The sequence below is a fragment of the Chaetodon auriga genome, chromosome 7 (assembly GCF_051107435.1).
Source record: "Chaetodon auriga isolate fChaAug3 chromosome 7, fChaAug3.hap1, whole genome shotgun sequence".
Lineage (NCBI taxonomy): Eukaryota > Metazoa > Chordata > Actinopteri > Chaetodontiformes > Chaetodontidae > Chaetodon > Chaetodon auriga.
The window spans coordinates 1,587,284-1,610,689 of NC_135080.1; the positions used below are offsets into that span (position 1 = coordinate 1,587,284).

Sequence of the window (23,406 nt, forward strand, 5' to 3'; positions counted from 1 at the left end):
CAGGATAAAAATACGAACCCCTCCAGCACGTTTAATTCTTTAATTTGGGATGGCCAAAATATCACAATTAGCTCCCGAAAGGTTAAAGTCGTTTGGCTGCTGTTTTAATTTGAACACTGGAGGACCTCAGCTTTTCTCTTTGCCCCTCCATGACTTTCACAGATCCCCGAATAAAAGACTAATTACTTAAACACACTGGCCTTTACACTCACACACGAGTCTGGATGCTCCTCAGTGATCTTTAACGCAGCTCTCTGTCCTTCTATCACACCAGTGCTTCAATCTCAGAGAGCGCTGAGTCAGTAAAGTTAGCAACTGAAGTCAAAAGAAGACAGGAAGCTGAAGGGCAGCAGCCCCTCGCCCTCCCCTTCCCTTTCTCTTTGCTCCCATTGATAACATGAAAGAAAGTAACAGCGTTCAGCAGGATCGATCAATCACTCCCTCAAAAACGAGGAAGAGAAGAAGGACGAAGAGTTGCTGTGTGTAAGTGGGCGAGCAGGTGTTAGCACCTGGTGAAAATGCCATTAGATAGACACATGAGGCCTTATCAATCAACGGCATACTGCTATAAAACACACACACACACACACACACACACACACACACACACACACGTGAAGTGGGAGACGGAGGAAAAAAAAAGATGGATGTCTGGAAGCATGTGGGCCAGTTGTCGCCTCTCATCTCCTGTTTGTGTACGTCGAAGCCACTCGGCCTCTCCTGCTCGTCGGCCAAAGGGTCTTATTACTGCCTTCTCTTCCTCTCGCTTCACTAACCCTCTTCACTGTCTGAGAGGAGGAGAGGAGCACGGATGGAGGGAAGGAAGGAAAGAATCAGACAGAGCGACAGAGGAGGCAGAGGAAGGGGTGAAGAGGAGATCAAGTGTGTGGGAGTGTGGCGAACATCTTCACGCACAGTATGTTTACTTCAGCGTACACTGGATGTACTTTAAGTGTGTGATCCTGTGTAGGTGGTTTCTGCGTTCTTCTTCTGAGGGTCAAGCATTAACGAGCATGTGTGTGTGTGTGTGTGTGTGCCAAATGTGGGAGTGTGTGCGCGCATGTTGTGCGGCAGTGTCAAGCCGTGGTTACCTGCTCATGGTTCGCGGTGACACGGCTGTGAAAACACAGCGTCTGTAGTAAGACGCTTTGTTCGATGATGTTGAAGTTCACGATGGTAACGCAGTGATAATCTCTTCCGCTGTAACCTCGGCGCTAAGTGGACCATGTGACGGCGGGATGCTGATGATGAGTGGTTTCCGCTGCTCGTCTGTTACACAACTGTTCATCTGTCGCTGTGCGGCTCTGACGACCAGGAATAAACGATGAGCTTTATTTAGATTGTTCAGCATCATTTTCCACCACAACTAAAGAACCAACGAGAGGCCAAGGTGGAAATTCTTTTATCCTGCAACCACCGACAGAAGCTGAGGAAAACAGCTGCTCACTGTGTCGCAGCTAACACTGTTTGTATGAGAGCAACACATGAGTATTTTCACTGCCAATTATTTCCTTGATTAGATGAAATACTAGAAAATTATGAAAAAAGCCACGTAAATGTCAGTGAATGCAGCACGACCACTGGTCCAAAACTATTACATTTACACTCATACTGGATTGCAACACTGAATTAATCCAACAGCTAAAGATCTTCAGTTTGCCGCCACTCTATAGCAGAGAGGCTGCAGGAGTGTTTGGAATTCATGACGGATGAATTTTGATTAATCAATTATCAAAATTGTTGTTGATGGATTTTGACTGAATGCTTCAGGACCCGTTTATGCAAAAATCAAAGCATTCAAACACCTGTCAGCAGAATTATTTCATCCTCCGTCGCCGCCTGTTCTTTATCTTTGGTAATCATTTATTTATGAGAAAACAACACTTTCCTGAAAAGGCACTTTCTAGATGATCCACTTATTGAGCGGATTGAGGAGGAAGTGAATTAAACCCTGGTCGACTCTTTAATCTAATAAGATTAACAAAGCATTTCTAATCCATAAACAACCAGGACTTTCCAGCTTTAATAACGTCGCTCAGCCCTGCAGCCTGAGACACGCTTCTGTTCATCACAACACCGAAAAAGCAGCATGAGCTCAAACTCAGCATCTAAATGTTACTTCAGAAATGGCCTCCGAACGGTGCCGTCTGATAGGACCTTTTAATGTCTGATGTCTCTCATCAACTTTGGCCAGCAGTCATCGTAATCCCGTCACGCCAACACCAAACCCGCTACATCGGCGTTTTTATGAGCAAAGAATGAACAGCGCTGCAGCTTCGGAGCAATGAGTGTAATGACGGTGTTTTATCTAATAAGATCAGCAGCACTCTGTCTAATCCTCCAGCCACCTCCTCCTCCGTCAGAGAAACAACATTAACATTTTTATGGCGCAGCCACGGTACACAAATGTCATCATGATTTCTGATAGAAGCTTGTATTACTCTCGTTAAGGCATCGGGCTACAATAACACTCTCCCAGGATGAAAATATAACCAACTGATGTATGCTTTGTATTCCAACACGGAGAAATAAATCCAGAGCCGCCGTCCCTCTGCTGCAGGCAGCCAGCAGCTATCAGAAGCAGAGTGTTTATCAGGAAACACTCACCGGGCCGAGAGCGGGTGTGATGTTTTCAGTTCATTTCTAATATGTCCCATCAGTGAAATCTATAATGAACATGACAGATACAAACATTTTTGTGAACAAAATGTGGAATCGTCAGTTAAAACAGGCTAAACTGGACCTGAGCTCTGATTCCTCTCATTAAAATGAGATAACAGATAACTTTCTGAGACGAAGATGGACAAAAACATGGACGAGATGGCGACTGTGACAGATTTCTAAATGTGTTTTATGATTAAAAATAAAGATTAACCAACGTTAACGTGGTTTAGTGAATATATTAGCAACATATTCGTACATTTTCCGACCAGCGTGACTGAAATGTGTTTTAAACATTGCATTTGTCGATGTTTTCACTGCTCTGTAAGCTGAGAACACAAAGCTGTGTTTGATTCAGGAATCCAAAGACTTGAACTTTCCAAATATGAGATGAAAATAAATTAAGCTAACCCAAATCTTAAATGTACAAAATAGAGAAAACCAACAGCAGGGCATTAACTTTCAGCCATTTGTTTTGTCTTTTTGTGTCTTTTCCGCCTCCTTCAGCATTCATTTTAGCCCTTAACCTTAAACTGGTTGGAGCTAACCAGCTCTACAGCAGCTAGGCTGCTCCTGTCCAAGTTATTTAGCCTACTGGGAATCAGCTCCGGGCCTCATGTGGTACTCGATAAAACAGATGGATTTCAGGAGGGAAATCAGAGCCGGGCTGAGAGGATGCATGTGTGCACAACACAAAGACAGAACTGCTAAAATAGCAACATGGATGACACCAAGACAACTTAAGAGCACGAAACAGCAGATCGAATCACAAGGTCGTAGAGCAGCAGCTGAACGCTGCACACCACGATGAACCCTCCGCCGTGCTGGCTCCATTAACTGCAGTCCAAAGTGTCTCTTTCAGATGTTGTTGGCTATTAATGTGCATGTTCTCACTTCATAGACTTCTGTGTTAACGCACCGGCCTGGTGTTAATCTGCTGTGGATCCGTGTCAATGCAAAGACGTTCCTCCAGGAGACCACTTATGCTCAAACAAGCTCTCGATAAACATCTTCCAGCCTGTATTTTGATGTTGTGACTTAATTTGGCAGAATGACTTAAGCCTGAAGATGCATTCAGACAAGGTGAAATCTCTGAAGGGAGCAGTTTCCTGGAAAGCCTCAGACAAATGTTCGCCTGTTATAATTGACTGGATGTGTTCAGACGTGCATACGGAGCGCAGAAGATGGAGGGATTTGTCTTCTCAGAGCAGGCTGTTGAATAAATGGTTGTTGGCTGTCTAAAATTCTGACGGATGCGTTACTTTTACAGCTCAAGTTGTGATTTGGTGACGTATATTTTTGATAGCGTCACCTGATTAAAGGATAGAAATACGTTGGGAACAAGTCAGTATTTTTCCTGCACTGTCTCATTAGATGTTTCCTCTCTTTATTAAGCTGCTGCTGGTGTCTGCACTGTTCAGGGAGTCATTAGTTAGAGGCGAGCAGTTGAGCAGCTACAGGCCCCAGATGAGCTGTAAACAGAATGGGAAATTAAAACCAGCCTGATGTGGGTAAATTCTGGTTTCAAATCAATGCCATTGATCATTTCTACCAGCGAGTAAAATCAGCAGTTTGTCATTATTTTTCCAGAACACTTCCACATCTACGGCTGAGGTGGAGGTAAGTTCAGGGAACACTGGTTCAGACATAAACTACAATCTCCATTTTCAAAGTCACATCATTTCATTATTTCACTGAATTCCTCATCACAAGAAAAATGCTGTTGGACAGAATCCAAGTTGTCATCCTGAGGTCAGTCCTGAACAATTCAACAGGGGAGTGTGCTGAATTCAACCACCGCGATCGTCTTAGAAACTTCATGTTCGATCCTCCTGCAGGACTCAAACCTTCAGTTTTTGGTGCCACTGCTGGTGGAGAGACTTCAGCACAAACAAAAGAACTGAGATCACAACATCACAGTCGGACATCCAGTCAAAATGGAGAAATTTAACTTGACGTCTTGTCAGAAATCTCTGGTCTTTTCTTTTTGCAAATGCAATGCGTACAGATTCATAATTTGTGTTCTAAAATTACCAATTTATGAACACAAATGCACCATTTAGATGCTCAGCGTAGAGGAGGAGAGGCTGTAATGTTTGCACTCGCCTCCTGATGTTACTGCAGGCACTTCAACACCAAAGAGCAGAACCACAACAACCTGTAAATTCACCACTTCACACCACAACAATAATTCCACACTCATTCAAGAGCACAAATTCTAAATTTGTGGACACAGATTATCGTTGTTACCCCTGACACCTGCCGGGCTCCGTACTCAAACCAACATTTCTGCCAAAATAAACACTGCAGCACAAAAACAGAGAGTGACTGCGGGCATTTCTAACAGCACAGAATGGATTTAGACAGTGCCACCATACTGGGCCCCTGTGCAGTCACGTCTCTTGTCTTTCGGCTGATCTGACCCGGACCACAGACAGGCTGCCTGTCCGGAGCCATTAGTCAGGAAGAGGTGAGCGCTGCTTGTCGATCAGCAGCGGGCCCCTTCACAATGAGTTGTAAGGTTGTTTTAATGGGGTCAGCCGGCTCTGGCCTCATTCCACGGTCAGAGAATTATGTCTAGAGAGCGCCGTGGACTCTATCAGTCCAAACAGCCAGGCTATTTCTGCCCACGCTGTCATGCACGACGCATAAGGGATTATTACTGAGACTACATCAGGATCAACAAACACACAGGAACACACATCGTGGATTTATACAAACACAGCACACAAACGGAGTCATGACGATTATGAACACAAACACAGCTCGGCCTGCAGACACTAGCATCAGGTCAAAACCGTGAGGAGCGCACTTATTCACCGGTGTGCTTCGTTATGTGCGCGCTGATGACATCTAGAGCACTGATAGGATCTTTAACCTTTCCTGTAATGACAATCATGATGCCAGTGAAGAAGAGATGAGAGGAGGAGAGGAAAGAGCGATGGCACGGCAATGATACTTACAGCCAGCACTGGAGAGGTCAGGAGGAGAGCAGGAGGACAGAAAAAGATGAGGATATGAGGCTTGGAGGAGGTGACAGAGGGGTCAGGGCGAGACAGGGAGGAGAGTTAAACGGGGTAAATGCAAGGTGGAGGACACCGAGAGGGAGCGTGAAGGATAGAGGGAGGGATGGAGGCTGAGGTCAACGAGGGAAGGGGTGGAGAACAGATGAGGAGGATGACGTGGAGAGGAGGCAAAAGGTTAGAAGCACGGAGGGCAGCGGAGACGAATGGACGGAGGAAAGTAGCAGTGGGATAGATGGAGATGGTGAGGCAGAGGTGGAGGACGAGATGGACAGGTGACAGGGGACGATGGAGTTGAAAGAGGTGAAATGAAAATGGGAGATACCACAGTGATGGGGAATATGGGGGGTGCAGGGAAGAAAGGATAGAGCAAAGGAGGGAGAGAGCGACATGAGTGGGAGCTGAGAAGGAGGTGGTGAGAGGTGGAGCACAAATAAAGGACAGGATGGAGGGATGGAGGGGGGATAAACAGGATCAGAGGCTAAGCTGGAAATGTAATTGTCTGGTTTGGTCTGGCGCGGACTGGTCCGGCCCAGCTTGGCACACTGACCCTGAAGCTCTGTGATTTGTTAACCGTCGAGCTGCCGGGCCTCCGTCCTGCAGCTGGACTGAACAGATGCTGCAGGATTAGCTGCTGGGTGTGGGTCTGCCTTCTCTCCAGCTTCACTTAAAGTGAGAGTGAAAGAGAGGCCTGAGTGTCGTGTGTCAGGAGACACTCCACCACAGCAAGGCCAGTGAAGTCAAACACAGGTGCTTCAGGGTTCAAGGTGCATCCACGCAGGTGCTTTCACTCATTCCAGCTGATTGGATGACTCTGACTTTGACTTCTCACTGCACAGGAAGTCCAGAGTGTGCTACAGGTACGAGTCCTTTGGAGGGCTCTAATCAGGCACAACAACGGGCACAGGTGGGGCAGGAAGTACTGCTAGCATTAGCACAAAGCTAATGTTAATGCTAATGTTTAAACATAGGCTTCCTTCAGCTACAATGACTGTAGTATGTCTGTCAATATAACATGATACAAGAATCCAGATCAAATAAAGAAGTATGAACAGACACATCTTTCAGCCAAAAGTGTCTCTTCAGTCTTTCTCTGATGAAGGAGGAATGACAATAAACACTGATCTGAAAGCTGTCTGCTCGTCAGCAGACAGAGGAGAAGTTACCTCCTGGTAAGTTTTGTTGGCGGTTGATGGTTTGGTTTGTTCGCTCTAACAGACTCTTTGTAACGTGAAGTGAAGATGAAAACAAACTTCATTTATTGATCCCTGAGGGTAGAGTGAGCTCCACGTCACCGAGAGAGGACAGAGGGATTGTTTAAATATAGAACAAAAGTACTTACAAAGGACTTGACTTCAATGTAATTAACTGAAATAACATCTCCATCACAGTGGCAATAAAAAACGTGAGTTGGTAAATTGCGTCCCTGAAGATTGCACCCACTGCTGAGGCGAGAGGAAAAACAGAAGCAGGAAAACAATTAAGCTGAATTTTCGCTCTCAAATCCATCTCACTGCCAACATCTCTGCCTAAAACTTCCCAAACTGCCTCTCACCTTCAGCGGGAAGACAGAGGAGGAGCTGAGGAAGATGAGACATGAATCCATGATCGATGTGTTGCTTCTAATCCCACAGCTTTTGCTTCTAATGGACAGGCGGCGCACGGAAAACCAGCTCACTCATCCAAAGTTCAGTCTAAAGGATAATGAGCCGGTGCACTTCAGGGCAGCAGACGGTGGAGCAAAGCTCAACAAGCTGACCACGTCAGACCGCGATGCATTCGAGAAGCTCATTCTGCTGAAGCTCAGCTTTCACATGTGCGCCTGTATACAAACTTCAAATGACATCATGCCTACAAAACACACGTGCGCATTGCCGAACACGCCGCTGCCATCACCAGGAGGCCACTGTGTGTTCAGCTGATGACGCATGGCGTGACGGAGAGCTTCCTTCAGACACCCTGTGCTGTGTAAAGTCAATTCAGCGTGCCTTTAAACACAACAGCTTGGCTCTAAATCAGAGTCCAACGGTCTCACACACACACACACACACACACACACACACACACACACACACACACACACACGACTAGAAGCTTCTACCTGCAGCCAAGCCTCTTGACAGATGATTTAAACTGTAAAATGGCTTTTAAAATATTCAGTAATGTGTATAGAAAGGTGAATCATGAATGATTAAAGACGGCATTAAGATGAGTGCCATTAAACCTCTCCACCCTGATCCTCAGCAGAGCTCTGAAGACACACTGTCATGCAAATACGGCCTTTCATTTCCCCACAGCAGTGAAAATATGGACAGCCGCCATTCAGCTGCAGTTACAGATGACGAGATATGTCATTTGGTCAACTGTGACTGACTAAGTCTGAAGCAGCAGTTACACGCATCAGACTCTCCTTTGAAACAGCGTAATGGCACATAATGCAGGAGGGTGTTCATATCGCGTTTAATGGGCGCTTTCATCTGGAACACCGCGCAGTTCCTTGAGTGCATACATTTGACGACGGCCTGCAGAGAGAAAGGAACCAGAGGTGGTAATCTGCTACCTGCTGAGCTCCAACACTCAGAGAACAAAGGCTTCACCTTCATCTGCACAATAAATATTCACCGCTGCCCAATCAAAACCATGTATCTCTCAAATATCAGCTCTTCAGAGAGGAGCACTGCCTTGTTTTCACCCTCACAGAGGGTTTAATATTCTGTGTGTTCTGATTCTCAAATGTCAGGATCACCATGAACTGAATGTGTTTGGGTTTTGGACTCTTTGTCTCTTTGTAGAAAATGGAACCAAAAAGATTCATTGATGATGAAAGCATGAGTTACAGCCCCAACATCATTATCAAATCATTTGAGACTAAACAAAGTAAGCTTTCAAAATTCAATCAATGAATGGATCAATAACAAGAGTAATCACTGATGGAAGCCTGACTTAAAGGTACAATGTGTGAGAATTATCACTGCAGTAACCACTAACCGCTGCTCATCCTCTTTGCTGTAGCTGCTATTGCTTGCTAGCTAGTTAGCTTGTTAGCTCAGCTGGTGGCCCTATTGGCTAACAGCAGTCTGCCCTGACGGACAGCTCGGAGCACCGGGGGTTCACATCTAACTCTTTATTTGGACCAAACCAGAGCTGGTGATTGTTGTGACATAGCAAAGACAAAGACAGGAGCAGCCGCAGCTAGCTGGTTAGCATGCTAGCTTCAGTAGATATCTCTGCCGCACAGCACACAAACATCGTTAACAAACGTTTCTTCTTCACGTTCAGCTGATAACGTTCATTCTCTGAATGTTTCAAACTGAAATTGTGAAGCTGCAGGAGCGAAGTGACAGACGTTTCCATGCAGGCCAGCTCCCTCAAACAGATTAACGTCGCCGTAGATAATGTTGATGTCAGCTCCAGAGCAGAAGAGGTCATGTCAGCCACCAGGGAGACGACAGCGACGCTGCACTGAGCAAAATCCACAATACCATCTGCCATCAGGACTTCAGAGCGCAGAGGGTGAATAAGCTTCTGTCACAGCCCGAAGTAAAGAGATCTAACCTGGAAACAGAGTCCAGCCACAGAGGGTGATGACCAAGACAGAAATCCTTCAAAGTGACGGCTTTCCTGCACGTTTCATCACGTTTCCGCAGACACAAAGTACAAAACTCTGCTCGATGTTACAACAGAGCAAAGCCACAGACTGACAGTGCTGGCTGTAAACGCTCGTGTGCAGAAGAAGAAGGAGATGAACACACGCTGCTCTGATTGGGTTAATGTTTAAAAAGACGGCAGGAAACATCAGCAGAGCGTCAGCTGACCACCTTTCTCTGCAGTCACCCAACAGGAGGCAGGTTTCCTCTTCTCGTCTTCCTCCACAGAAAGTGAAAATCACGTGGAAGCCATGTTCCTGTGAGGTGTTTACATTCGGAGTGAAAATCATCACTTTTCTTGTTGCCTCTCCAACCCTCTCTGCCTCCTCTCGCTTTCATCTCAACCTTTCTTTCATCTCTCCTCTTCCTCCCTCTCCTTCCTGCCTTCCTTCCATCTATCCATCTATCCTCGCTGTCAGTGTGTGTGACAGATTAGTTCTCATCTCAGCATCACCATTTAATGACCCGCCTTACATGGAGACACTCACCCATGAAACTCATTACATCAAACACGACACTCAGCTCTCACTGTGTGTGTGTGTGTGTGTGACAGGGAGGGTGCGTGCCAGAGCAAAATGGCTTTCTTGTTTGTTTGTGAGCCACACACACACACACACACACACACACACACACACACACACACACACACACGCTCACGCACACACACATACACACACGCTCACGCACACACAGGTCCATCTTCAAATTCTCAGAGGTAATTTTACGATTGGTCCTGGGTAGATCTAAGTGAATGTCTCTCTCTGTCACACACACACACAAACACACACACACACACACACACACACACACATACACAGACACGCATGCACACACACACACACACACACACACACACACACACACACACACACACACACACAAAACAAATTGACACAACATGATCTGCCACTGTAGACTCTCTATGTGTGTCTGTGTGTGCGTGTTTGATGTTTTTTCTGCTCACTCTAACAAGGAAGTGAAGACAAGTCATATTTACTCCACCAGTTTGCACTGTGCTGCCTGGATACACACACACACACACGCACACACACACCCACACACACACCCACAGACATAGTATATATATATATATATATATATATACCCACAAGGCCAACGCACAATTAATTAGCAGCGAAAAATGTAAATAGATAAAACATTCAAATGGTCGTGTAAATTACACACACACACACACACACACACACACACACACACACACACACACACACAGAGCATTCCCAGCAGATAGTGTCTATTTTTACCTCGCTGCTGACAGCACCCTGTCCCACTGTTCACACTAAGCTGAGCCACGTAATTGGCTGCCATCTATCCTCTTTCTCTGCCTTTCACCATCTCTCTGTCTTTAATTCTGCCTTTCTCTCCCTTCCTGCCTCTTCCTTTGATATCCCTCCATCCTACACTTCGTGGTAACCCCGGCGAGTGGTGCGTTCAGAGCAAAAACCAAGCTCCCATTTTCTGTCTCAGCAGGAGGGCTGAAGAGCAGCAGAGCTGAATCACAGGCTGTGTGTACACTGAGGCTAAAGGGAGGGAGAGGGGTGAGTGAAGGGAGGAGGGGGGAGAGAGGGAGTCAAGAGGAGGAGTGGGCGTAGGAGGAAGAGAGGAGAGGAAGGAGAGAGAGGAGCGTTTCAGAGAGAGACAAAGAGAAGGAGACAGAGGGAAATGTCTCTGGGGGTATTTTTAGGTTGCTATCAGGTGTTATTTAACACCTGCTGGGTTCTGTTAGAGGAGAAATGAGAAGAGAGGAGAGGAGAGAGGAGAGAGGAGGAGGAAATGTTCCACAAACAGACATGATAAACTATTTCAGAGACTTGAGACTTAGTTTGAGAGGTTCACGAGTCCAAATCAAGAGGGAGATGAAAAGAAGAGAAGAAGATGCAGAGGAGTGCAGAGACTTCAGAGGAGAGCAGGAGCAAACAGGAGCAAACAGGAGCAAACAGGAGCAAACAGGAGCAAACAGGATTCAGGAGAACACACAGCGCTGTGCTGATTTACTCCTCTATGCTGTGTGCCTGTGTGTGTGCACTCGTACTGCTATCGATGGACAGTGAAATGGGGGATAAACCTACAGAGGCTTCACCTTAGAGCAACGTCCAGCTGCCTCGCATGCACATGTACGCACGCACGCACATGTACGCACGCACGCACGCACGCACGCACGCACGCACGCACGCACGCACGCACGCACGCACGCACGCACGCACGCACGCACGCACGCACGCATTTTGGCCTTTGGGAGGCTCCACTTGGCTCAGGAGTTTGAGCCAGCAGCAGCACATGGCAGGCGAACAGGGCTGCAGCAGCAGGTGAATGAAACGTACCCACAGTCCACCACATCATCAGGATAACACACCAAGTTTATCAGCACAGAAAGAGTCAATTAACAAAGATATGAAGCAGAGAAAAGCAGCAAATTCTCACATTTGAGAGGCTGCAGGCAGGGAATGTTTGACATTTCTGCTTAATAAATTACTTAAAAATCAATTATGAAAATGGTTGACAATTTAGTTCTTGATGATTGATTCATGAATTAATTAACCTTTTTTTTTCCACTGCTGAGTTTGATCTGAGGACACACACACACACACACACACACACACACACACACACACACACACACACACACACAGACGTAAACCCACGGCGTGTTATTGTGTTCGGTTCTCTTAAATCATACTGCACCATCCATCAGCGAGCTGTCAGATCTGACCTTCAACTTGAAAAAGAGAGACGGAGAGAGAGATGGACAGAGGAGCAAGTACAAAGAGAAAAGAGGGACAGAGAGATGAGGAGAGAGAAAGACAGAGTGAGAGTGATGGACAGCGGTATGGAAACAGAGAGACAGAGCGGGATGTGATGAGCATTAGATGGTCGTCCTGCTGAGATTAGCACGCTGACATCTGTATTGAATTTGCACTGGACTTGTGGTTGTCACGCGTCCTCTGCCGCCGGTTCTCGCGGGGTCTGCGGCACGAGGGCTCATATTCAATTTAAACTTGACACGTTTCACCATTTTCTCATTAATCCCTCGGCTGCCAGCTCTCACATGAAGGCGCACTCCGGTGGCAGGACGGAGAAAAGAAACCACCTCCTCCAGAGTTATCTGCTCTGAGCTTTAAATTCAGAGCGGGTGTGCCGTCCTGTGAGGGAACCCAGCTCCCACCGAAGCACAGAGGAGAGACAAGAAAGACCTATTTGTAAAACTGTTGATGTTTCAGGGGTCTGCTAGAAGTTATCATCAAACAGAGATAATTGGCATTCATGATTACGTGGCCGTGACACCGTGAATCCAGGGCCCGTCCGTCTGACTGCGGTTAGGTTCAGCCTGCAGAGGCACTTTGGTTAAGACAGACCATAATCTCTCCCTGACGTTAACTCTGGTGAATAATGCTGTAGTCACTGTCAGTAAACATTCATTCAGTGTCGACAGGTCCGCTCGTTAGCGTTTCCTCATGATGTTAATAGAAGACAGAACTCTGTTGGCATCAGGTTTCCTCCAGAACGTGTCTGCTGTTGTAAAGCGGTTGTATTTAAACATCATTTTCAGAGACAGGGCTGCTGTTTAGTTTGTTTTGACTCACTGAACGTCACATGTTCCTGATTCCTCTTTCTTCTTTAAATACAGTGTGTGCTTCATCCTCATGCTGCAGCTCATCTTTATAACCTTTGAACATAAATGGAATATTATTGATTGTTTGACCCTAACAATGAATCTGAAATTAGATGTAGTGGTTGCTTCCTGCCAGCAGAACAGTGGATGATAAAAGGTTCTATATTATATATATCTACAGGTTCTATATTATATATATCTACAGTGCAAAATGTCAAAATTGAGTCCTCAGAGAAACAACTTCAGATTATGTATTTGGTCCAAAACTCAAAGATATTCAAACTACAGTGACACAGAACATAGAACAGCAGATAATATTTGACATTTTTGCTTTATAAACAGCTTAATTGCTGAATTGATGATTAAAATAGTTCATTAACTTTGTGTTCATCAATGAATCGACAGCTGCTTTCAAACAGGTGCTGAGTCACAAAGAGAGAAACCAGCATTCAATGCTAAATTGCAAAGCTTGCAAATGCATTTGACCTTTAATTTGCTAAAACAAGTCCTCGACCACAAACACAGAAATTCAAATGAAAGCGAGTGTGTGATCCTGAGGCGATCGCTTTACACCCTGTTAATTCTTCCATCAGTCTGACAAAGAGAAGGAGCTGAAATCCCCCAAATGTAGGTCACACTGGTGTGGTCTGTTTAGAAAGCTCCATCACAAAATAATTAACAAAAAAAAAAAAAAAAACCCTGCAAACAAAACATGAGGAGGAGAGGCGACGAGAAGGAGGAGAACACATAAATTAACACTTCGTCGGGGTATTTGTGGCGTACTTCGAGCCTGCCTGTGTGGGAGTTGGACACTGGAGAAAAGCTAATGACAAGCATTCAGATGAGGCAGGAAATCAATATCCAAGGCGAACGCTGCCTTTGAGTCCAGCTATGGAACCATTACAGCGATGCTTTATCATCATCGAAGCAGGACAGTGAATGCAAGCACCAGGCGATCTATTCTTCAACGGGAGGGAATTAAGATAAATATACACCACGCTTCTCTGTGCTTTAGGGGGATTTCAACTAAATTACAGTGATTCTAAGTTCTATTTTCTGCAGCGGTGGTGGCGTCTATTCGTGCTTTGTTGGCTCACTGCAGCTAACTGGATAAAACACCTCATGTGATCCAACGCATAGCAACTGACGGCCGAGAAGGAAAAGAAATGAAAGGAGCTCCTGGAGGCCAAAGATCGAAGAACACACAGTTGTTATGTCACTGAATTAACATGTAATAACGTCAGGAGAAAACAACACACCTGCAGAGCACCTGCAACAAACCTCCACTCAAACCCATCAGAGAATCTCCAGGAAGACGGAAAGAAAGCAGGAAAGAAATCTGCAAAGTGAAGGCAGACGAGCGAGCCGCCCGGTTGGACGGACAGATGGATGGAGAAACAGATGGGTGAATAGATGGAGGGATTGGGGGTATAGCTCTAGGCTGGCGGATTAAACCGCAGATTAATTCTTTAACCAGACAGGATGCAGAGTTTGCACTGGAATGTAAATCATACATTATGATCTGGGTGTTTGTGATGGCCTCTTACCTGCTTATCTGTGGCTGGAGTGGGGGTGTCGTTACATAACGAGCCTTCATGGGTAACAAGCACGGCCTCTGGAATTAACAGCCCGCATTACACTTAAAGTTGTACGGAAATGAAAAGAAACATTTCTGCGTGACAGCTTGCAAAGATCAAAGCACAACCTAATTCACAGAGCAGGAAAATAACTTTTTTTTTTTTCTCGACAGAGCAAAGCTTAAAGGAAATTAGAAGTACTTCAGTCTGTTTTGTTTTTTAGCGGCGAGCAGCTTCGAGAACAGAGAGGTCTAATCATAGACGTGCTGGATGGAGGCCAAAGTGGCAGCTGAATGACCAGACTCTGCAGCTGCCAACAAAATACAAAGTCTGGAATCATTTCAATGTATGAAATATACATCGGACACTCGACAGTCTGCGCCGCTGCCCTGCTGCACAGCGAGCGAGTGGGCGTGTTGATGACATTACATGAAGTGCAGCTGCTTCCTACTCTTCTCTGCTGCCTTCCACTCTGTCGGCGACACTGCAGATTCGTCCAGAACATGAAGCGCTGATATCAACGCAAGGACGGTGGTTACGGATGAGTCCTCCTCCTCTTCCTCCTCCTCCTCCTCCTCCTGCACACTCTCGCTGTATGTCCAGTCGGTGAAAACACGTCTGACTCACAAATGTGCGACATGTGCTAAAGGCGTGATGTTTAGCGTGATGTGGCGTCCGGCTGCCTCGCAGGGTCATGTGAGTTGCTCAGCAGGACTGTGAACCTTAAAGCTTCCATTTTGAGAGAAAGTTAGTTTCACTGTTCTTTTGGTTTTAACTCCTCATGTGAGGCAGCTGTTTTTTATGGAAGTTCCAAATTAAAGAAGAAAATGATCAAACATACCGAGATACGTACCGCTGCTCTGACGTGAATAATCTACATACCGTCCATCCCTGTTAGACACCAGATACAGCAGACCTGATTTTTAAAGGCGACTCATTGTTAAAATCTTACATCTTTTTTTAATTTGTGGACATTTCGCTGTCTCGTTTTACACTTGTCTCACAGGAAACCTCATTTATGGCCTTTATTGGTGTCACAGATAGACCTGCTTGTTCCATTCCTACATCGTCAAAGGTTGTTCTTGAGTTTTGATCCAAAGGGGTCTCTGGTCCCCGCTCAGCGAGCTGGTCCTCCCAGACCACCAACAGGTTAAGGTTCCTGAACTGATTCAGTTGGAATGGACTTGAAAATTGATAAACAGATGTTGTGCTGAAATTACTAAAAAGTTCATGGGTTAGTCAATCAATACAAGGCTAACTTATCATCAGTTGATTATGTAATCCATCCAGTGAATACACCAGTGGACCATTTTTTGTGTAAATTAAACAAAACCCACTTCTGCTCAGACATCACTTTGGGTTCTGCTAACATGGGATTTGTCCTTATTCATCATTCAAACTGATGTAAGTCCCTGATTTTGGCATTTTGTTGTGTCGCATGCTGAGCTTGTACCTGATTCGATCAGACATCAGGCATGAGACCGCCGTGTCTGAGGTCTTTTCTGTGCTGGAAAATGCAGCAGCCAATGAATGTGTCATAGGTAGAGGACGGTGGAAAACACACCGGAGTGGCATGCTGAGAGTCGGCGTGGAGGAGGGGATGTACTCTCTCTCTCTGTGTGCTAATGAGATGTGAAGTACATTGCAATGCTCTCCATATGATCATAGTCGCCACAAAGAAATGCATCACTCCAGCCGCATTAACACGTTTCCCTGTACTATCACACTCAAGCATGACACTGGACGACTTGACACCTGGCTGGCTGCTCTTCTGCCCGTCTGTCTCCCTGCCTGCCTGTCGCTTTTAGAAGCCAGTCTGTCTCCTGTTTACAGTGTGAGTAAGAGCGTGTCTGCCTACCTGCCTGTCTGTCCATCTGTCTCGTTAGATCCTTCTTCACTGTCTACCTACTGTATCTGACTGATCTTTGCAGAGAGCCGCGGCAACTGGATGCATCATAATAACATGTACAAACCTTTCCTCCCAAAATAACCAGGCCTTGATTCAATATTGACACGAAAACATTTCTTTTTTCAAGTTTGATATAAAGACTGCCAGAGGTAGATGGAGAAAACACCAACCTGCACAACATGTGCTGGTCTTTATTCTGCCTAATGGGACTGAGTTTGACATCATGCACATCATCATGACAATAAAAAAAAATATCCATTAATCAAAATATGTGAACCAGAAGAGCAGAAATGAGCTGCCTGATGTGTCATCAACACCGAGCAGAAACATTAAACAGCAGAGATCTGTAGTCTTATAAATGCTTTTTTTTCATGTAAAAATACATTACAGTTCATAGGGAGGCATCCATGGACTGAAAAACACTAAATATCTTACTGAGTCTACGACAGATGTTCTCCTCTTAATTAACCCTCCCCCAGAGGGAGGTCAGAGGTCAGGGTCGGCTGTAACACAGTGACTCCGAAGGTGGCAGAGATTCAACGTCTCGCCTCAGTAAGCAGGAGGTTTGCTGACAGGTAGGTTTAAGCCTGCAGAAGATTCTCTGCACTCACCTCATCAACCAAGAGGTAGAGAAAAGCAAACAGCACCACTGACTGTGAGGGAATTTAGACCTTTGTCCAGCTTCTAGGCATCGTGACACTGATGAGGGCTGTGGTCATCCAGTCGACTGAGATTCTGCCTCCTCCTCACCAATCAATGTGTTGATGGAGAAAAAAACTGCATGCTTTCTCTACATGAACTAAAAATGTGCTTCTCTGGCTCTGACGCAGCCGCCTCTCTCATGCACTGCAACCCTGAACTCACACACTCAGAGGAACTCTCTGTGAGAATGCAAATATCCACATCAGGTGGACTTTACCCTGCCAGCTCCTTAGTGCAAAGCCTGTGTAATGCCAGCCTGAGCCCGTGTGAGAGCAGCGAGTGAGTGGGCTGATGACGGCGCCCCTCACTTTAACCAAACAGAGCATTTCCTGCAGGTGAGAACACATCCTGTAGCACCATCTCCTGTTGTGTGCTACATGTGTGAAACGGAGAAAACACCTTCTGTCTGTAGTCTCGCTCAGTGTCCCGCCCACGGCGCTGTCTGATTGGTTACACGTCACCAGTAATGGCCTATCAACACTGAAGGCTACTGTGCCACAGAGCGGCAAAGAGAAACATGCAGACTGGAGCTGCTCCTGCAAGCAAGCACAGCTGATGGATGAAGAAGTGCTTCACTCTCTATGAAAGTAGCACCGCAGACCGTTCGACCAATGAGAATTCGGTTGAATACGAGCACACTGACCAACCAACTGACCAGAAAGTGTCACCCCTGAAGCTAGCTTTATGCATCGGCCATGACTGTGCAGCTCTGTGAGTAAGTCCGTTAGATCTCATGTATCAGACCTGAGATCAGTTATTCAGAACGCCTCAAAGGTCCTCGGTCCTGAATTCCACCTCGTTTGAGTCTGTCCATGAACCTCGAGCAGCTGGAACTGTCCGTGGTGCTGAATTCATGGTTCTGAACCTGTACTGGAGCTCTCCGTGGTCCTGAAACCATTCAGCCTCACTGCAGTGCTATCAGGATGCTCCATGTTCTGACTCTTCCCAGTGCTCTGAAAACTGGTCAGACCTCAGTTTCCACGATGCCACGCTCAGACAACACAATCCGTTTCTCTGTTAAGGCAGTCATCACGCCACATCAGGAGATTACAGAGTCACGGCACATTCTTGCTCTGATTTAGCTCAGATGACAGACCACATCACCACACCAACTGCAACTTGGCATTTTTCGTGGCCTGCATGATGTCATCAGGAGGGAGGTGCTAAACAAGCAAACATTATGTCTGAAAGCCTAAAAAAGTGTTTCACAGTTTTACCTGACATCACCAACAGCATGAATCCTCTTTCACCTCACCGTGTCTGCAGCTGAACACTGCTCTTTGCTCCTATTGCTCAACAAATGTCATACTAGGCAGGAGATAGCGAAAACTCTGACATGCTAGTTTCTTCGACAGGATGCCGTGAAGCAAATCTGTTTTCAGTAGTTGTCCACCATGATTCATGTGATAAAACGCCTGGTCGGGCTGATATTGAGTAATCTCCACCCGACATTATTCCTGGGAAGCAGAAAACCTATGAGGAGCTCTCCCTGGTTATGAAACCACTAACTTGTCAGAATCTACCCATGAAACAGTAGTAGCCCTGTTTGTACCGTCCATGGCTCTGGAGCTATCCATTACTCTGAAAACACATCAGCTCTCCAATGTGCTGAAAAACTGCCAGACCTCAGCGCTGAGGTCAGCCTTATTACACTGTTCCCTCTGTGGAGCTCTCCTTGGTCCTGAATTCCAGCTCTTCTATTCAAACTATCCATAAACTCCGAGCAGCCATGTTGAGCTGTGCCGGAGCTCTCCGTGGTGCTGAAAGCACATCCGCTCTCCATGTGATGAAGCCCTGGGAGTCACGCTGCCTCTGAGGAGCTCTCCATGACCCTGAGCCCCAGTCGACATGTTTGAATCTGTCCATGAGCTGCACGCGGCTTGTTCAGATGTCTGTGGAGATATTTTTAGGCCGCTCTTTCAGATCTTTCTTTGAAACAGAAGCTCTCTCAGTGTGGAGCTGTCACTGGTTCCTAAGCACTCCCCGGCTCCCCATAGGCTTGTGTTACCAAGCCATGTCTCTGTCCTGTTGTGTCCTGCTCTGCTGTGTTGTTTTCTGCTCTGTCTTCAGGAGGGACAGTATGGACTGCCTCGTTATAACATACGTTCGTCTGTTTTTATGACGTGTCTGTTCAGGAGAAATTATGTAACATTTGGTTAATATCTAACATGTGTTTCAAAAAGAGATCTCAATGTTATCTTGCTGTATTACTCAGGCCTGCTGCTCCTCCACTGCTTCGACTACACTCTCCTCACCCTCCTCTCGCTCCCTCCTCCCATCCTTCCCTTGTCCTCTCCTGCTCCCATCTTTTCTCATCTCAGCCTCTCCTTTCTGTTATCTTCACTTCCATTGCGATCTCCTCTCCTCTGCCCTTGTCTTTTTCTGTATCAGTTGTTAAGCACCCTCTGCTCCTTCCCTCTCCTCTGCCGCTCCCTCTGCTCACTCCTCCCATCCTTCCTCGCCTCACCCTTTCCTCACTCTGTGATCCTTACCTCTATTCCTCTTTCCTTTCCTCCTGCCATGTCTCCTTCCCCTCCGTGCTCTCCTCCCCTCACCTCTCCTCCCCTCTTGTATTCTCATCTCTGAGCCTCCTGCATAATAGATGTGGCTGTAACGCCAGTCAACTGGAGCGGCATGATGAGGCAGCTTTAGAAACAGAGAGTGAGACAGATAGAGAGAGAAGGCTCCCCCCGAAATTGGTTCTCTCACCGCGCTCCCACACACGCGCGCGCGCGCGCGAACGGATGCGTCCCGCACGCGCGCGCGCAAGCCCAACGCACTCGCACGCACACAGACGGACACGCACGCACACATTCCCATACAGGCGCGGCGGGGCTGCCAGCCCGGCCGATGCATCGCAGCACAGAAGTGAGACGCCAGAATAACATTTAGCCTTTCACCGTCTGAAGCAGCGCGAGCGCCGGTGTGCTCGATTCCGGAGAGCTCTAAATAAACTGTCTGCAGCGAGAGAATGGCAGAGTCCACTGACGGTGCCAACACAGGCGCAAAAAGGAGAGCCGTCACACGCAGAGCCAGGTTATGGCAGAGCCTAATCAGATTACAGCGATGATTCATTTCCTGGGCACTAAGAATAAAAGTACCGTTGGCACCGCGCTGCCTGGCGTCCCCGTGACACAAAAAAGCAACTGCAGAGCAGAGCTCGGTCCCAGCGAGCATCCTCCGCCATCTCACACACCCTGCATTATTAACAGCCGATCAATCAGCCTCACCTTCATCGATCTCCAGCTCTTCTCCTCTCCGCGTGTCTTTTTTCCCCAGAACCTCTTCTTCCTCTTCCTCTGCCGACCCGTCCGCTGATGGACGACTTAAATCACAACGAGGCTTTCAAAAAGGCTCGGAAGCTTATCCCAACTCCTGGTCTCCTCCGCTGCGCGACTCCTCTCCCATCCACACAGGGAGAGAGAGGCTATCTTGGTAGTTTTCTGGGGCTGGATAAACGGGAGTGTGTGCGTGTGTGTGTGTGTGTGTGTGTGTGTGTGTGTGTGTGTGTGTGTGTGTGTGTTGTGTGTATGTGAGTGTGTGTGTGGGACCGGACAGCGGCAGAAGCAGCGACGGCAGCAGAAGCGGAATTGCTGGAACAGACGTGCGCGCAGCCAAACGGAGGAAAAAAGGGGGCGAATCCAGGTGCCGGTGGTCTCACCGCGCAAACCCACCACAAGCACTCACGTACACGCAGATCCTCAAACGAGCAGGGTGGGTGGATGGAGGGGGTCATACGGTTCCTGAAAAACTCCTCTTAGCCTCCCATTCGCCTCCCAAAGCCCAATTAACGTAACTCCGGTAACGTATTTAAAGTAACAAGGACGGCAGAGCTCGTGCCATCCGTGAAAATGTGCTGTTTCATTCGAGCACAGTCCTCAGAGAGATATCCAAAGCCAGGCGAGGCACAGAAAAGTGGCGCTGACTGTCTAAATACCTTTAATTCCGATATCGTTCATCTCAAGTCCCGGTAAAAATCCGTGCGCAGCTCCGGTGCTTCACAACCCAAAGACTGTCAGAAACTACACCCACCAGCACGGACGGCGTCCTTGAGTGCAAATAACCTTTTCACTTCTCCGTTTGGAGCTCAACGACTGATCTGCTCTCCGTAAACATGCAGCTATTCCTCCGGCGGGGCCTGAAACTACTTCAATCACCAAATATTCCGGCAATGTGCGCCGCATCCAGCAGCCGCACGCAGGGCTGCAGGCTGGCTGTCCGTTTCTTTCCCCGAACCAAGCTCAGAGAATGAAATCCCGGTCCGGCAGCCTTGAAGCGGGTCCGGGCGGTGTCCAGCTTCGTCCTCCGTGATCAGCAATAAATCACACACCTGACAACCGGCTCTGATAATCCACCGAGGAGCTCCGAGAACATTTTCCAGAGGAGAAAATACAGTTTGAGGGAAATGGAGGATCTTGTGACAATGACTGAAGCTCTCTCAACAAGCCGACATCTCTCCGCGGAGGCGCGCAGACCTGCACACCGAAACTCGCCTATTTTTAGAGGAAAAATCTCCCCGCCGTCGGGACCGTGATAATCCTCACCGAGGCTCCCAAACGTCACACCGGCGGTCCAGTTCCCTCCTTCCTCCGGTTATCTCCTCCTCGGCATCCCGTTACATCTTTCCTCCAGTGCCAGCTGACGATGATGATGATGATGATGATGATGATGATGATGTTGGGGATATTTCTGACGGAAGGTTAAAGTTTAAATTTCAGATTCCAGCGCGTGCTTCCTGGCGGCGCACGTGGCTGACTGGCTGGCACAGAAGGGGGGGAACTGTGCAGTGTGCACGAGAGGCTGCGCGAGGGGTTCGAACAAAAAGACACACCCATACAGTCTGTCTGTCTGTCTGTCTGTCTGATAGCGATCCTTTCTCCCACACTGCACGTGTAGCTCCGATGACTGATCGATATTTTAAGTTGAAGTTCTCACTAATGATCCGCTTTTATTCAACAAAAGTACATCTGAATAAATTTACATCTCCAGATTTTATGAGAAAAGCTTCTAAACGTGATTTTGAACTCGTTTCATCCGCTGTTTATCCTTATCTTATCTTATCTTATCTTATCTTATCTTATCTTGGGCCCTGTCATAACGAGCTCAGCTGCATTGGATTCGTTCCTGCTTCACTTCACCATTAAAAGGTTCAGACGCTGTCATTTTCAGCAGAACCACTCTTGACTGTGGACACTTTCGACAATAAGTGGAACAATTTGCGGGGACAATTTCGAGTGTTTTTAAGTCCTCCACCTGGAGGGACGTCTCCAGTGTCTTCAGACGATCTGAAAATGAAGATGACAAACCCCGCAGATAAAAGTTAGCCGTGCGTGGAGCAGAATGTGCTGTGCAGCTTTGCTTGTAATTATTTTGTTCTGGAAACTTGTTTCATAAATGAAACCTATGAAGATTAAAGTACTGGACGTGTGAATGTGAACACTGTGCTTTGCTGTGTTCATCCAATGCTTGTTGTCATGTTAGCTTTGGGAGGAATAAAGAGAAACACCACCTCTTTGTTTTAGAGTCGGCTTTTTAACAAACAACACGCTGGTTTCTAATATTCAAAGAAAGCTACAAAGCACTCTCACCTGAATTCTTATTTTTTCTTCATTTAAGCTTTTAATACTTTGCCACCATCTGTATGTAAAGAACTCATCCTTTTTGAAGCTGTGCAAAGCCGAATTTAACTTTCAAAATAACAGAAAACAAGAGCTTTGTGCCACATCTTTTCCCCAAAATGCAGGAAGAGCTGAGCCAGCTTCAGCAGGAGAAGACAGGAAAAGTGAATTTTTACATCAGCGTCACTTCAGGTTTCCGGTGACCGACACAAGAACAGCACGACGTAAAGGTGGCCGAGGGGTCTTCAAGTACGAGGAGGGTACGGAGGGAAAGGGCTGTGGTGGCATGAGGGGTGGCTGCTGTTGCCAGTGCTGTTGTGAATTAGAATTAGCAGCGTCGGGGGAGCGCGAGACGTGGGCTGAATGACGAATACTTAACGCTGTGTAAGTGGGAACGTGCTCTGCATCCTCACCTCAACGCCAACACTGTCAACCTGAGGGAGGAGACACATGGACGGCCGACACACACACACACACACACACACACACACACACACACACACACACACACACAGTATAATCACTCTGACCTACATGCACACATGTTACAACAAATGCATAGATTAGACAGGATAGATAGATGCTGTGGATTGAAAATATGAGGCTGGTGGACATAAAGGCCCACCCACAGATACCTCCAA

At 46.9% G+C, this 23,406-nt stretch overlaps 1 protein-coding gene across 3 annotated transcripts in view; it reads right to left on the reverse strand.

The window, feature by feature from the left end:
- LOC143323135 (leucine-rich repeat and fibronectin type III domain-containing protein 1-like protein) overlaps positions 1 to 22,651 on the reverse strand; it is a 252,813-nt gene extending 230,162 nt beyond the window's left edge. For all 3 annotated transcript variants that reach the window (XM_076734778.1, XM_076734780.1, XM_076734777.1), the window contains exon 1: positions 20,378 to 22,651. The gene's annotated coding sequence lies outside the window, so the exon portion shown is untranslated. The remainder of the gene's footprint in view (positions 1 to 20,377) is intronic.
- Positions 22,652 to 23,406: the final 755 nt, after the last annotated feature.